This window comes from Haemaphysalis longicornis, unplaced genomic scaffold (assembly GCF_048455015.1).
Source record: "Haemaphysalis longicornis isolate Haplotype H1 unplaced genomic scaffold, Haemaphysalis longicornis Haplotype H1 scaffold_6, whole genome shotgun sequence".
Classification (NCBI taxonomy): domain Eukaryota; kingdom Metazoa; phylum Arthropoda; class Arachnida; order Ixodida; family Ixodidae; genus Haemaphysalis; species Haemaphysalis longicornis.
This window is the reverse complement of record NW_027526407.1, coordinates 158208632-158225002: the sequence shown is the minus strand read 5'-3', so window position 1 is coordinate 158225002 and position 16371 is coordinate 158208632.

Here is a 16371-nt window from a genome sequence, read left to right as displayed (position 1 = left end):
TACAGAGAAAGGCGGCCGTTACCAACGGTTCTACGACGCGATAAGGACAGCAATACGCTACGCCTGGTAATAATAGAACATTACTGCTGCCTCCGGTAAACTCATTCATCAAGTCTGAACTGGATCAGCGTGGTATAGAATAAAATAATCAGTTTTTTGTTCTTTCTCACTTTAATTAGATTCTGTGATACACGAGCTTACAAGGAGGAGTGCGGACAAACGCCAGGAGTTGGGTTCTTTGTCATGGGCCTAGTCAAGCTGCAGCTCGCAGCTTATAGCCCAGGAGGCCGCCAAGTGGTTGATCAGGAGAATAAGTGAAAATGAAATAAAGGCTTGTACAGTGCGCAACACCCTTGTCTATAACACTGAGTTCAACTTGAACTGGTTACCTCTCCAAACTACGGACTCAAACTTGTCACAAAAAACGTTGAGCTCAAAATATATGGTGAAGTCTTGAGAACGACACAATAGTTTTCTTCAAATGTTTTTCAGCCTAGGCAAGATAAAGCTATAAGTACGAAATCTGTGTTAAAGACAAGGGGTGTTGCCCTCTGTACTGCCCTTTGTGCTGATGTTACGCCAAACGAATAAGCGCTTTTCATTCCTAAAACGGAAAGCCAAACACGGGACGTTATTTTTGTACTCCGTTTCTGCTGACTTGAGAAGCCGTCAAAATTATTTCTTTCACAAGAAAAAAAGTTTAAACTGCGCTTCGTGCGCAACTGTGCCTGTTGCAAATTCACGGTGATTTCAAGACGCCGATGTTCCGTGAAATTCCCTGCCCTATATCACGGCGATGGTACCACCCTTGCGATCTGCTGCAAAAAGTGACGTGACCTTTACGCAGGCTCAAGTTGCCAATGTGTGACGTATACGTTCCCGCCAACTGTTTATATTACGTCACGTCTTCTCAGCCAATCACAGAGATGTCTTGGCATAGAAGCCATATTGTTGTTAAATAGGAAATACTGCCTTATTCTAATGTCCATTGCATTTCGTTTATAGTTTTTCATTTTGTAATGAATTAAACGCTTTCAGTAGAGAGAAATAAAGCAAAATTGAGAACTGGCGCATGTAAACGTCATGAAACGCCAAAATGACGAAAGCCCATAAAGCCGCTTTGTGAAAACTGAAAGCCACTGATACAAATTTTCAGGCGCATTCACGAATTCACAGAGATTGCACGGAGTCGTGATAAGGGCCTCGGGAGTGAGCGGATCGTTTACTGCAATATGATTTGGCTCTTGAGTGCTTGGATGATATTGGAATTCCATGGTTTTTTCTAGCGCTCAACCATCGTCGTCGTTACTCGGAGGGGTGCATTTTCTGTCTAATATTTCAGTCATGGCAACCCTCTTCAAAGTCAACCTGCTCCATTCTTGCCGGGATGCCGCATTAGGATATACGTCGGCTTCATAGCGCAAAATACCCCGCTTCAATTTCAACCACGCGAAGCGGTTCAATATCTCTCGACTTCCACGATAATTTTTCCTGCAGTGAGTTCTGGGTGGACTACGCACATTAATAATAGGATGAAAGCTTCGCTTTAATAAACATAGCTTTAAAAATTGCAGTTCACCATTGCTTTGCAAAGTCGCCAAGGACATGAAAGGGGAAAATTGTATCTCAACAAGCCTGCAAGGAAAGAAGCGAGCCTAGAAGCAAACATGTGTGCATTCGTATAAGTGGCTGTGGACATCTTGGTGTATCATGTGATGGTTATCGGGGGGTGTAACAGGCATGCCAATTTAAGGGAAGAATAAGACGTAGCAATTTTTACGCATTTTCAACACTTGAGCTTGAAAATAAATGGAAAAGGTGTACGGTTTCGGGTGTCGTTGTTTTGGAGTTTTACACCCACGCGGTCCTCTATACCCGTCAAATGCCACATTTTCTATCGCTTTCCGGCTCCGATTTCGATGTGCCAGCCTAAAGTATGTACCCCCTTTGAAACAGGTAGTTTTTTAAAAGATGCCTTTTTTCGTTGCGTTTCTGGAACCTCCAAACATTCCAAATTGATCTACAGAAAGAATCATGTTCTTATCTGATGGTTAGTGCAAAAGGTACAGCGAAAATTCTTACAATTGTTGAAGGGTTCTCAAACTGAAGCTAAATAGATGCGGTAATAAAACCTCACAAGGCAACGAATATCAGCAGCGTATATTGCAAATTGTCTGATATCTTTTATTGAGATGCGTAAAAAATATTCGAAGGCAATTTGAAACTGTTTCTATTTTTAAACGACTCGCTAGGAGCGCGTCACGGCAACTAGCGAGTCGTGTGTTCCATTTTTTGAAAAAACAAAGGTGTTCGCTAGGAGCCGTGACACGCACACGCGGGAGATAGTGGAGGCGCGGGAAATTGTGCGCGCGGGGGATAGTTGCATTATTGTTGCTTCAATATCGCTGTTGGGCAAGGAAATCGCGTTTCTTAGTGGTGTATAATCTGGTGGAGACGGCATGTGTCATGGTGAATGTTTGTTTATACATATTTTTTTATTATTGTTTAAACTTTTCTTGGTTCCACATGTCTACGCGATAGTAGTACAAATGTGCTTGGAATCTGCACAGTTTGTTATTTCTTGCAAAAACAGTGCGCTAAATTGAAATTACGAAGACGACGTTCGGCGGAACACAAGAGGTAAACTTACGAAAGCGCATTTTTGTATTCACACCTAGAACATTGTAGATCCAATAGGATTATTCTGGGCTAATGAGAGCTTGCTTCTGGGCTAGTTCGTACATTATTTCTTGCAAAAACACTGCGCTAAATTGAGATTACGAAGACTAAGGACGGCGGAACACACGAGGCAGACTTACGAAAGCGCAGCTATCAACTTGCCTTTATTTTCCGACTGAAGCGTAAAACATTGGGAATATGAACATAGAAACAGAAACGTTCAAAACACCGCACAAAACCCTATCTGTGTTAAGTTCTTGATAGTTGTTATCGTCACTTCTTTTTTTGCGCTGTCTCACTCACAGCTGGCCACGTGCGCTCGTCGTCCCCTCTCTCTGGCTCACTGTCACACGGGGAACATCCTTCCGCAGAAGTTGAATTTTCTTATTTTTTAGAATTACCGATGGCTGGCTGACGCATGCGCCTTGGCTCTCCGATGACACACTAAAGGCTTCTATAACCTCCCTGGTCGTCCTGCTCTGGGAGCGTGCCAATACTGTTGTTTCATTGAACAGGGGGTCGCATTTGCATTTTTTGCAGTGATCGGCCAAATTCCCGGGCGCTTGTAGCTTGGCGCACGCGTTCTTATGCTCCCGCAGCGGCTCGTTCAGGCACCTTCCGGTTTGTCCTATATAGGACCTCGCACAGTCTAAGGAAATTTTGTAGACGACTTCTGACTCGCACCCCACGAAGGGGTTTTTGCAGTGTTTTTGCAAGAAATAATGTACCAACTTGCCCAGAAGCAAGCTCTCACAGTTTGTTAGTCTGCGGTGTGTGATGTGTCCTCTTCTGTCGTCCCGTCCTTGTAGCGCGAAGTTTATTTCTATTAGGTTTTGTGAGCTATGTAACCAACATAAATGAAAACTTGCAAACCAGTTATTCTGCCCAGGACAGAGGCAAATGAGACAGGGGGAGGGTAAAATGGGGGTCAGAAGCAAAGTACGACGGGTCAGCCTTAAGAACAGAAATTGACCAATGGAGCAATACAAGAACGAAAACTTGAAGGGCAGAGTGCAACAACGCCTTCTCAGAGGGCTCCAATTGTTGCGAGGGGCCAAATATGGCCTGCCGTCGAAACAAAATCTAAGTAAAGTTATCAACTAAGTAAAAGTTCCAGACAGAGCTTACAACGTGCCGTGTGCCTTCTGTCTTCACTTGCGGCAACTTTTGTTATGCATAATGACATCTGATGTTATTTTTAATCATTTTTGTGGGCCACAACACAGCAGTTTTTCTCCTTTCAACGACCCGGGCAGTAGTCTGAAGTGTTAAGTCTCGAATCGAACACATGCCAAGAAAACGCTAGGAAAACACCTAAGACGACGTGGTGGAGAAGCACCATCGTGCCAATGCTAATGTAGCAGGGCCGGCAGACGACAGTGTCTTGTCTGTCGACAGGTTTTAGAGCTAGCCCATACTGCGTCTCTCATGCTAAAGCGTCAGTAGGAAATTTGAAAATATTGTGTGGTGCTTCCATATTTCCAGCTAAATGATATATTTCCGGATTGGAATGGAGCTGAGTACCCAAAGGCTAGTTCGTTCAAACTGAACAAAGCTGTATTTGGTCTTTATGGACCCTTTACTGCATGTGTTATTACGTGCTTGCTGCCTAAACAGTGCTGGCGTTGTCATCTGTCTGTTTACAGCAATTCAGCGTATTTCGCAAACTGGTGATCCAGTTCCACATGTAATATTGCTAAATCAAAGTAATTTGAAAGTAGAGACCCTGATAATAAACAGTTAAGACACCGTGAAAATATGAGGAACGTAGCAATTGTCAAATTGCATTTGTGAAGCTGGTGCCCTGTGGGGATTTTTTCTTATGGACTCCTTTACCTTTTTGTTTGTCCACCACACCTTTTTACTTTCGATGTCACAGTCATCTACATCTTTTTTTATCATTACATGCAAGAGGGGTGGATACACTGTCCTGCGGCATGTTTTTATGAATGAAAGTGGTGTCGAAGCCTTCACAGCAGCACTGGTAAGTATAACAGCAATTACGTGTAATGCAATCACTTCGCAGGAGCTTTGAAAAAACTGAGTTTTGCTCTTTTGTGTGGTTTTAAGATTTTAGGGAAAACGGTTGTGTGAGTGAACTCACTTAAATTTCTTGGAATCGTTCCCAGTCTTCAAAAATATTCTACCTACATAATCATCTATAATGTCGCTCCGAAAAATCTTCCGCAAAAAAACTGAAAAAACGCAGAAAAAAGGAGCATTGTGAGGTACTAGCTGCCAACCTTCAAAACAACTACCTGGTTTGTTAACCATGCCAGCACTGCAACACCATTACATACCTCCTACATTTCCCATAGGAACCCTGGCATCAATTAATATCTTGATGCGTCAGTAGATATTGTATTTTAAGCAATTCTGGCAGTAGTAACGCTTGTTTTTCTCGAAATAGTCTTCCAGATCAGCCCTGTCATGCTAATACAACAAGCAAATAGGTTAGAGCTCCCTTATTCAACTTATAAAAAGCTATCACGCAGTCGCAAATTCAACAACTTCAGCCAACGTAGTAATAAATAAAATGACCCACTAGAAAAACAGTTGTCTTTAGTAAAAGTTTCCTAAAAAAATAGCTTGGTTGAATTTGTGTCATTGCAGCCGATTACAGCTAGAGTTAAAAGGTGATTGTTTTTCTGTGAACGAAACGGTGCTTCCCACTATTAAAACCTGTCCCCAACATCAAAACACTCGAGACGTTCCGAAAATCTAGCAGCTGCCGTATGCATTGCCATACTCGCTGAGTACACTACTTCTGGCGTTGACGCTGATATCTGCCAAGGATAGACTTCGGAATATGGCAAGCACATAAGTGGACGGTAACTATCTTTTTACCACAGAAAATCGACCAATTTGTGTGGTATAAGAAAACATTTTTGGGCTAAGCATCCATTAGCCCATCCTGCAGCAGCTCAAAATGCATATTATTCGATGTCCTTTCCAAGAAGTGCAGATTAGCAAATTAACAAAATGAGTTTTTGCCCAAACGTTGAAAATATGGATAAGAAAGAACTTGTGTATACCAATTCGGCAATAGTTTAAAAAGTTTGGAATATACATTTTTGCCAAACATTACAAAAACACATCCTAGAAAAAAAAATGTAGTTGCCCAGTACGATTTGTCAGATATGAGAAAAATGTTACCATGTGTGGTGCCCTCCTTTTGCAGTAATGCCCTACATCTGTTTCACAATGTGCTATTTCGGATAGTTTGCTGAAAAAAAAAATATGGTGGTTTGGAATTATAAACGGCACTAATTTTACCAATATAATGTAGAAACATCTTGTCAATGGTTGACATCGCATTAATGTCAGCTAAAAATTCGGGATGTGGCAAAGACAGCTTAGGGCTGAAAAGAAAACTCGTTCACTGTCAGTATACTATCACGCATCTGTTGAAGCTTTCACTTGCTGGTTATAATCTTCTGACTCGCTTTTCTAGCCCTGCTTTCAGGAATGAGGGGCAATGCGCTGGAATAGTGCCCAGCTAGCTATACCCGAGTAGCTGTCGCGTGACAAATGAAAAAGGCGTTTCGCCCTATGAGCCTCTTGTATTGCAGCTCCACCTGAAATTTTCGAAAACAAGCAATACCAAACTTGTTGCAGACTCTGTCAGAATACGTAGTTCTACTGACGAGCAACTCTAGACCTCCGAAAATATCCTCGTACAGAGTCATAACTAAAGCCCATTTGAAGCTCTCTCTCCTTGTCTTAACTGATTTCCGATGACTTGAGGTTATCTATCGACTTTCAGCTGGAACTGTTATCGCACAAGTAGGGCATGGGTGAAGTGAAATTTCAAACGGCACGCATTTTTCGAGGAACAGTAGTGGGCGACGAAGACGTTATGGCAAATTGGGTTGAAGTTCTGTAACTGTGTCGTAGTGCGAAATATGAATTGCGCAATGCGGAAATGAAATATATTACCGGAAAAGGGCTGAAAATGCTAAGTGCACTTGTTAGACATGCGGAAACCTTCACAAATAATTTTCGACTGAAAAAAGCTTCCCTTTCTTCATACGAACGCTCACTAGCGAATAGCTGGGGTCAATTTCTAGTAGTTCCCATCTTTAAACACAGTCGGATTGCAAAGCGGATGATATAATTTGATACTTGACTTTCTTGGAGCCATTTGATCAAAAAATCCAATGGTAATGCAACATAACCACACGTGACATCCTTTTTTGTTTAGCGCAGCAGCCACCGCACCTATAAAAAAAAAACACATGCTGCTCAACCCTCAAAAAACAGCGTCATAAATCTCAGTGTAGCCAGAGCAGGAAAATTGAAACTGATTTTAACACTGCAGTGTCTAGACTAACCAGTGGGATGCGTTAGGTGCAAGAGAATTGATAACACAGATATCGGCAATATACAGCATTGATCATCAGTTATCGGGGCTTTATATTGCCGATTTTGCGATGTTGTAGTTGCTTCTCATGCACACCGGTGGTTACTCTAGGCACTGCACTTATAAAATTGGTTTAAATTTTCCCTCTTAGGTAACCTTAAGATTTTCGGCAGTTTTTTGCAAGCTGAGGTGTGTATGTTTTCTCAGAAGGGAGCGTGGCTGCTGCGCATGACAAAAAAGCATGCGGCTCGTGGTCATGCTGCATTACGACCAAATTTTCTTGATCAAAAGTCTCCCAGCAAGTCAAATACCAAATCATGTTGTCCGCTTTGCAATCCGACGGTGGTGACAGATGATAATCACCTGGGAATGACACCAGCTTTCCACTACTGAGCTTGAGTTAGGAGAAAGGGTCATTTTATTTTGTGAAAGCTTATTTCTCAAAAGTTCCCCGCTAGTGTATCAAGTGGACCTTGCATTTTCAGCCACTTTTCAGCAGTTTCCATTCTTCTTTTCTGTTGCAAACTTTATAGTTGCTCAAATTCAAGCCGATTTTCCATAGCACCCCCGTAACCCTCTACTATTCCTAAAAAAAACAATGCCTTTCGTGATATCGCTACACCGATGCCCTACTTTTGCGATAACAGCTCCAGCTGAAAGTAAAAAATTAACACCAATTTATACGATATCAGTTCAAACAAGGAGAGATTTGCAATCAGCCTTGAACACTGCCAGCTGTTCACTGGCCAGTTCTGTTAGTACGAGGGTATTTTTGGAGGTCTTGTGTTGCTTCTTACTGGGACTGTCTATTCTAACAGTCTTTAAAAGGTTGGTCTTTTTGAAAATGTTAGGCAGCACTGCGATGTAAAAGGCTCAGAAAGCTGAACTCTCTTCGTCGTGCAAAAGCTTGCTGGGTCCAATTCTAGTGCATCAGAATTTATTCCTGCAAGCAGGGCTAGCATGCCGACTCAGAAGATTACAATAAACCGCAAATGAAAGTTCTGGTAGATCATTGATGATCAGAATGTCAACAAAAATGTACCATTGAGTTTGGTTTTCAATTACAAGCGGATTTCTTTGCATCTCTTGCTTGGCCTGAATCTGGTGCTGATGTAGTCATTAAAAAGATAATTTTACAACACGTGGGGACTAAGTTGGGCCGTTAATTATATAAAACCATTTCAGAGAACCATCCAAAATTGTGTATTTTGTAAGGAATGCCCCGCTTAACCACGTGACGTGGGCACCATCCGTCCAAGCACCACGCGGGCACCACGCAGGCAAATGAATTCGCAGTACTGAATTTTTTCTTCGACAGGCATGCGAAATGTGTACCTTCAAAACGTGTATTGTAAATTTTTTCTAATATTCGTGGTTTGTTATACACAACATTTCTCTTTGCGTTGACAAAAATTTTGATTTGGATTTTTTTTGCAATCATTATTTATGCAAACTTTATACAACTGGTGTTAGAAAGGGCGTTGAATCATCCGCATTTTTTGCTACTGCACTATGTGCCTATTCAACACAATTAGCCGGAAAAAATGTTTTCTTAGACCACTTAGGGCTCTCGCTTTGTTAGTCTATTAGATCCAGGTTCGATTCCCGGCGGCGCCATTAAATTTTTTTATTTGTTCGCTGGAGTTTTCTGGTGACACCAATGGTCGCGAAAGAACCCTTGGGGGGTAGAGGTAAAAAAAATCGCGATAATCCACCCTGTGAATGTGGTTAGAGTGAGCGGGTGTCCAGATAGCTGAATAGAACCATTTTGGGAGTGGGTTTTCAGCAGACGCAGTGCCGGTCGGGAACTCCAACCGGACTGGTACTTCCGGTAGGCTTCCGGTACTTCCGGTAGCAAAGCAGTAAACGGCACCCACAATATTTACCCATGCGACGTCACGTAAATTCACTCACGTCGCTCTACAAATAGGGAAACCAGAGAGAAGTGAAATGCACTTAACCACAGCCTTTATTACTTCACAGAGATTGTCTTCGTCAGGATAAATCAAGGCGTGATGCATGAAGGGTGGTTTATTGAGCTGTAGTGGCGTAGCACATGAGTGAAAGCTCTTTTTATAAAATTAAAGGAAGCTCAAACCCGGTGTTGGACGTTCTCACTTCTCCGTCTCCGCCGCCGGGGACGGAGGCAACGAGATCGGCCGCTAAAACGGAAGGGGAGGAGGAGAGGAATAAGGACAAGAAGGAAATACTTCTTTTCAGATTTTTGAATGGCCGAGAGTGCGGCCCAAGGGAGTGGTTCTTTCTTCACTGGAGCCCATATGCAGTCCGCGATGCCTGTGCTGTGTCCACCAGCTGAAGCAGGGTAGCAGAGTGGGGCTGGACAGCAGCATCTCCCATTGCTTTTGTTGGGTATTCGACGGAAAGAGAGGAGGGTGATCAGGGCTAAAGTCGCACACCCCGCTTATGTGGCCGATTGTTCCTACTTCTGAGCAAAATTTACATTCAACGTCTTAGCGATTCGGGTGCAATAAGTGAAGACGCATCGGGTATGGGAATGCGCCGGATTGTATGAGCCGAAGGGTAGTTTGTTGTTCTCAAAAAACGTCAGGCTAAGGCGAAGGTAGGGTCTGTCTCTGAAGGCGATAATGTTGGGTAATGTCCCTGAACGAGACAACCGGGTGACTGTCCTCGTTCAGCTCCATAGCATGGGGGCCCAAGCGCGCGCTTGTTGGTGGCCGTATTCGTTGCCCTCCGTGGAAGAGTGAGCGGGTGTCCAGATAGCTGAATAGAACCATTTTGGGAGTGGGTTTTCAGCAGACGCAGTGCCGGTCGGGAAATCCAACCCGACTGGTACTTCCGGTAGGCTTGTTGGGAATCGGTGACTACCTTCCGAACCCCTGGTTGAGAGAGAGCCAAGGCGATGGCTGCCTCTTCTGCTGCCGTCATGTCTTCGGTCTTGAGAGAGGCACACGCAAGAGGGTTGGTTCTGGAGGTGGCCACAATGATGGCATACTGCTGACCTCGATGTTGGGAGGTACCTGTCGATAACTGCGTGATCACCACCGAGGGTGGTGTTGAGCGCTTGAACCCGTGCTTTTCGGCGGCCGTCGTTGTGTGCGGGGTTCATATTTATAAGCAAAAAGAGCATCTTTAGTTCGTGTTGCCAAGAGTCCTGGAGGATATCAAGCGGAGTGACATTCTGTGTGGCCCAGCCTAACTGGTGATGGATGCGGAAACCCGCCGTAGTTCTGCTCGTTCGGAGCTTCTGGTTCTGGTATGGCCTTCCATCAGCTTATCAGCTCTTCCACCGTGTTTTGGAGCCCCGGGCTAAGCAGACTCTTTGTTGACGCACTCTTGAGAAGACCAATGGCCTGCTCGACCGCCTTTCTAATCATTATATAAAGCATCTTTATGTCCTTTTTGCGGAGAAGACGACAGGGGTTGACGTAAGTGATTCTCGAGAGTACAAAAGCTTGACTTAATCCAAAGGTATTGGATTGCTTGAGGCCTCACTTCTTGGTGGCAGCTCGCCTGATCATGTGTATGATTTGATTGATACTGTGTTTGAGGCGCTGCAAGGATACGTCACTCCTGCTGTTGGCCTGGAGATGTAGGGCCAAGATATTGATGCTGGGGCTTGGAGTGATGGCCTGGCCATCAAGGAGTATTTGAATGTGTTACTTGGTGTGCCGTTTGGCGTGAGGGCGGACGACAAAGCGCTGTGATTTTTTTTTCGCGTGAACACTGTAGGCCAAGGGGTTTAGCACATTGCCATACTAGAAGTGAGATGCCATGCGTTGCTGTATGCTTCCTTAAATTTTTGTAACTCCTAGCACACGCGCAAGGCTCACACAGGGCTGCTAGACGTGCCGTGGGCGGAGCGCACTGCGGCGTGAGAAATTGCGTGACTCTATCACGTGGCGTCCAGCGAGAATGCAAGGGGTAAACCCGAAGATGTGCTGGTGAATGCACCGCCTTTCTTCCCCGTCTCCGTGTGGGCTGGTAGCTGAATCGGTAAGACAACGGACTTTCGCTTTATTACTCTATTAGTTCCGGGTTCGATTCCTGGTGGTGCGAGTCAATTGTTTTATTTCTTCGCGGGAGTTTTCTGATGACACCAACGGTCGCGAAAGAACCCCTTGGGGGGGGGGGAGTAAAGGTAGCTTTACTTTAAAAAGCTCTTCTGTGCCGTGAAATATGCTTGAGATTTTGTGCTCGTGACGATGTTATGACGATTTTTTATGGGTAAATTGCAGTACGATTTGTCCTTTATTTTACTCTTGGCGCCCTGGGGCCGCTACAACCCCCACAGAGCTATGTCTGGCAATTGAGAAAGAATGATAATTGCCACGTATACATACTATCTCTTTCGTTCGGTTAAAAATGAAATACATTTTACTGCAACACCAATCACTTTTCATGAGAAGTTAAGTTTTGTAAAAGGATGTCTCATCAATTATTTTGGCCATAGCAACCAAACGTTTGGCTGGCAAGCTCGTTTTTTCTAACCATAGTTTCCCGCCAGCGGTTTTTTAGTGGTATGACAAGTGTCATCTTGAACCGAATTTCACACTCGGACAAAATGCGCATAATGCGTACCAGGGCGGTCGCTTGGCAGCGGCGACGAGCGTCCTTCGGCTGCAGCTTAGCCCTGTCTGCGTTTTGCCGCAGGTTGCCTTTCCCGCAATCCGCTTCCAAGGTCCGGCCACGAGCCTGGCTGCTACAGCGTGCCACTACGAGCATCGTTTCGCACCGTGCGGTATCAAGAACGTGGCTACCGGCGGCGTCGGCTATCTGCAGTGTCACCGTGACGTCAACTGGCCCGGCTACAAAGGGAGCAACAGTGTGCGACTGGTTCCACTTGGCAGCGGAGACGAGCGTCTTTCGGCTGCAACTTAGCCCTGTCTGCGTTTTGCTGCAGGTTGGTTCAAAGTGAACGTTGTTGAATCCAATACCCTCGTCGCTGCTGCCCAGTTGCTGCCGTGTCGTTCCTGGTTTGATTTGTTACCTTTGTAACCATGTCGAAAGAGTTGGCAAAGCTGAAGGAGGACTTGAAGAATGATTTTCTGAAACTTAAAGAGGACCTAAGGCAAGAAATAAAAACAGCTAGAGAATCTTTCGAGATGGAAATGCGTAACGAATTTCGCGAGCTGCGAAGCGAACAGCAAGAGGTGATAAAGAGCCTGGAGAATGCGCATGAGACCATAGACGACCTGAAAAAACAACGTGCTACCGAAACTTCGAGGAATGTTCAGCTAAAAAGCGAGAGCGAAGGTCTTCACAATAAGTGCCTTACTTTGAAAAACAAGAATGAGGAACTCGAGAAAAGACTGGTTCACATGGAAGAATATTCTCGCAACGCAAACCTTGAGATTAGGGGTGTTGTCGAAGAAGAGGGCGAGAAGGTTGCAGATCTTCTTGCAAAGATAGGTGACGCTATTGACGAACCCATCACGGAGCAAGATGTCGATGCATGCCATCGTGTCTCGACGCGCATCCGAGATAAAACAAACATAGTCGTTCAATTCAAATCTCGAGCTAAACGCGACTTAACACTCCGGAAAGCCAGAAAGGCACGCCTCAACAACAAAGACTGCACACAACAGACTGCACACGACTGTTGTGTGCAGTCGTGTTGGACTGCATACGACAGATCCCATATATATAAACGAACACCTTTGCCCTGCTCAAAAGAAACTTCTCGGCATGACCACTAAGCGCAGGCATGAGTGCAGTTGGAAGTCGGTCTGGACACAGAATGGCAAAATATTTGCTCGCAAAACTGACGACTCTGCTTCCATTCTTATCTCGTGTGAACATGACCTATTAAAGATAAACTGAGCTAAGTTAATCATCCCGACCTAAAAGAACACAACCAGTATGAATTATCATGAATTTATCTTGCCGCAAACTGTTCCGGCCCCGTCTGCGTCATCGAACTTTGTTTTACACGTGAATACTCGCTCCGCATGTAGTAAGCACGATGATATTATCAATTTACTCGGTCAGTTTCCTTCCAAAGTAACCACACTGATGCTAACAGAAACGTGGTATCAGGACGGTGGTGACATGCTTAGTATAGACTGTTACGCAAGCTTCTTTCTAAATCGACGTGACCGAAAAGGGGGCGGCGCGGCCGTTTTTGTAAATAAAATGCAGAATTATGAAGAAGTGATTGACTTTTGCTTTATCTGTTACGATTACGAGATCTTAACCTTGAAAGAGAGCATGAACATCGTCAGTGTTGTGTACCGACCCCCAAACGGCAATTTTAAACACTTCATTGACTTCTACGAACAATTTCTTGAGTATGTCCGTGTGAACCGTTTCCGACTTTTAATATAATTTAATATAAAAACTATAGACGATACGCCTAATGCCCGTAATTTTGCTTCTGTGCTGAGTTCTTGTGGTTTCACAAATGTAATTTCAACCCCCACTCGCATTACGGTTTCCTCAATTTCTGCATTAGACTTTTTCATTGCAAACATTGAAACTGTTATCTCGGATGCAGGAACCATTGCCTCCGATATTAGTGATCATTGCCCCATCTTCTTACTGTACACTTCAAAAGAAAGCAAATATGACCATGGCGCCATCACTATCCAGCACGTGTCTGACGAAGCCCTAGAAGGCTTTAAACATGACATCAATGCATATGACAGGTCCTGTATATCTCAACTAAATGGTGTCAACGAAGCCTATGAAGCGTTCCTTGAGAGATTTTGGAATATATATGCCATACACTTTCCCTTTAAAACATTCAAGCCATCTAAACGAATAAGGAAGCCTTGGGTCACGTCAGTGCACATGAAAATGATAAAGAAAAAGAATAAGCTTTATCACGTTTTTCTACGCACGCGTGAAACGCAGGCGCTCAAAGAATTCAAAACTGCACGAAACAAACTTAACTCTGAACTTCGCCGTGCAAAGAAAGGTTATTACGAACAACAATTTTTGAGGATCGCGCTGAATCGCCCAGATGCTGTTTGGAAAGTCCTCAAGAACGTATTAAGCCGCAGAAAACAAAATTTCTTACCAGAACAAATTGTACATGATAACCAGTGTCTTTCTGGGGCACAGCTAGCTAACCATTTCAATAGGTATTTTATTAATATTCCTGTGCCATATAGTGATCTTTCATTCCAAGATGACCAGATTGGTTGTGCGGAAAGTTTCTTTCTAGCACCAACCGATGAAATGGAAATTAACAGGACATTCATATCGCTAAACAATAGTAAGTCTCTCAACATCGATAACTTACAACTTGCACCAATAAAACATGTCTTAGGATCTATCGCCTCTGTACTTACACACATATTTAATTTGGCCATAGAGACAGGTGTTTTTCCTAAAGCGATGAAAAAGCGAGAGTGTCAGTACTGTTTAAAGGTGGAGATAAAAGTGTCGCCGCGAATTATTGGCCGATATCGGTTATACCCATTTTTTCGAAGGGTTTTGAAAAAATATTATATTTGCGATTTACCAGTTTTATTAGTAAAACTGGGGCTCTGTCAGATGCGCAGCATGGGTTTAGAAAGGGACGGTCTACTGAATCAGCCTTGCTTACCCTTAAAGAAAACGTGTTAAATAATATAGAACAAAAACTCTTTACTCTAGCTTTGTTCGTTGACTTTAGCAAAGCTTTTGATTCTCTTGATCATTCCATTTTAACCACAAAACTTTCCTTGCAAGGCGTTCGTGGTGTACGTCTAGCTTTGATGAAATCATATTTAGACGGCAGATATCAGTATGTGCACATTGACAGCCATCGATCCTAGCTATTGTCTATATCAAAAGGTGTTCCCCAGGGGAAGCGTTTTAGGCCCCCTTATGTTCAACATTTATATAAATGTAGTCAAGAGTTCGACGAAAGTTCGTCTGGTCAGGTATCATGATGAGAACGAAATGCGGTCACTGACCAAGTCAAGGTGAAAAACACAGAAGTACGCCGCGCGCACATGCACATACAACCTCCTTGGCACAGACACGGACCGTAGCAACGTTGGTGTGATGAAGCCGTCGCATCGGCTTCATCACATGCGGCGGCTTCATCACACCAACGTTGCTACGGTCCGTGTCTGTGCCAAGGAGGTTGTATGTGCATGTGCGCGCGGCGTACTTCTGTGTTTTTCACCTTGACTTGGTCAGTGACCGCATTTCGTTCTCATTTATAAAAATAGCATAAAAATATTGATGAAACAGCAATATTCATTATTTACGCGGACGACAGTACCATCTTACTTTCAGGTTCCGACAGCAACGATTTAGGGGTAAAATGCAATATTCTGGTTTCTAAACTAATCCACTGGTCCTTATGTCATCGCATTAGTATTAACCACGCAAAAACTAAGGTAATGATTTTCCGAGCGAGAAATAAAATAGTCAAGTTAGACGTCCCTATTATGTGTTCAGGGCAGGAAATTGAAATTGTTGAAAAATACAAAACATTAGGTGTAACTTTTTCCTCGACGCTTGCATGGGATTCTCATGTCGAGAACCTTTGCGAACGACTGTCTTCAGCAGCCGGTGCATTGTCACGTTGTCGTGCCCTACTTCCAACAAAAATCAAACTACAGATTTATAATGCGTTGTTCGCATCTCATGTAAACTATTGCAGTTTAGTCTGGCCACGGTGTAAGAATATTTCCGTGAGTCTGGCTAACTACTACTAAATAAAATATCAATAAGATTTTTCTTTTACAGAAAAAGGCTGTCCGTCACATCGGTAGTCTTGATTATTTGGCCCCAACACTACAACACTTTCGCACATATAAGATAGTCACGGCTGAGAATATGTACAATTTCCGTATCTTACGATCATTTTACAGGTCTTCACCAGCGTTCACACAGTTTTTGACAGCTTCTTCCTTAATACAACGCAGCAACCATCCTGTTAACACGCGAAACAATGATATTTGGCAAATTCCTTGTTTTCGCACAGAGTACAAAAATAAAATGCTGCAACATAACCTGCCTTATATTTTGAATAAATTTGAAACACTATGCAATCCTTCGTTAAAGGAACTACGGGAAATGTTTGTGAATATGTAGTTTTAATGCTTACAACGTTTTCTTGTTTTTTGTACTTTTTTAACTATTGTACATGGCTGTGTATTTTGCTTATGAATTTCAATTGTTATTTCTTTTCTCATCTGAAGTCGCGTTTTGTTGTTACAATGGCATACATGCTTGTAGCGTTTTTACATTTCTCCTATCAATAAAATTCGATAATAGGGTACTTTGTCGAATGCTTTGGCAAAATCAAATAATACGGCATCAGTTTGTAAGTTACACTCCAGGTTAGCATGCAGGTCATGGACAAATAAGGCCAGTTATGTTTCACAAGAGAAACCTCTGCGGAACCC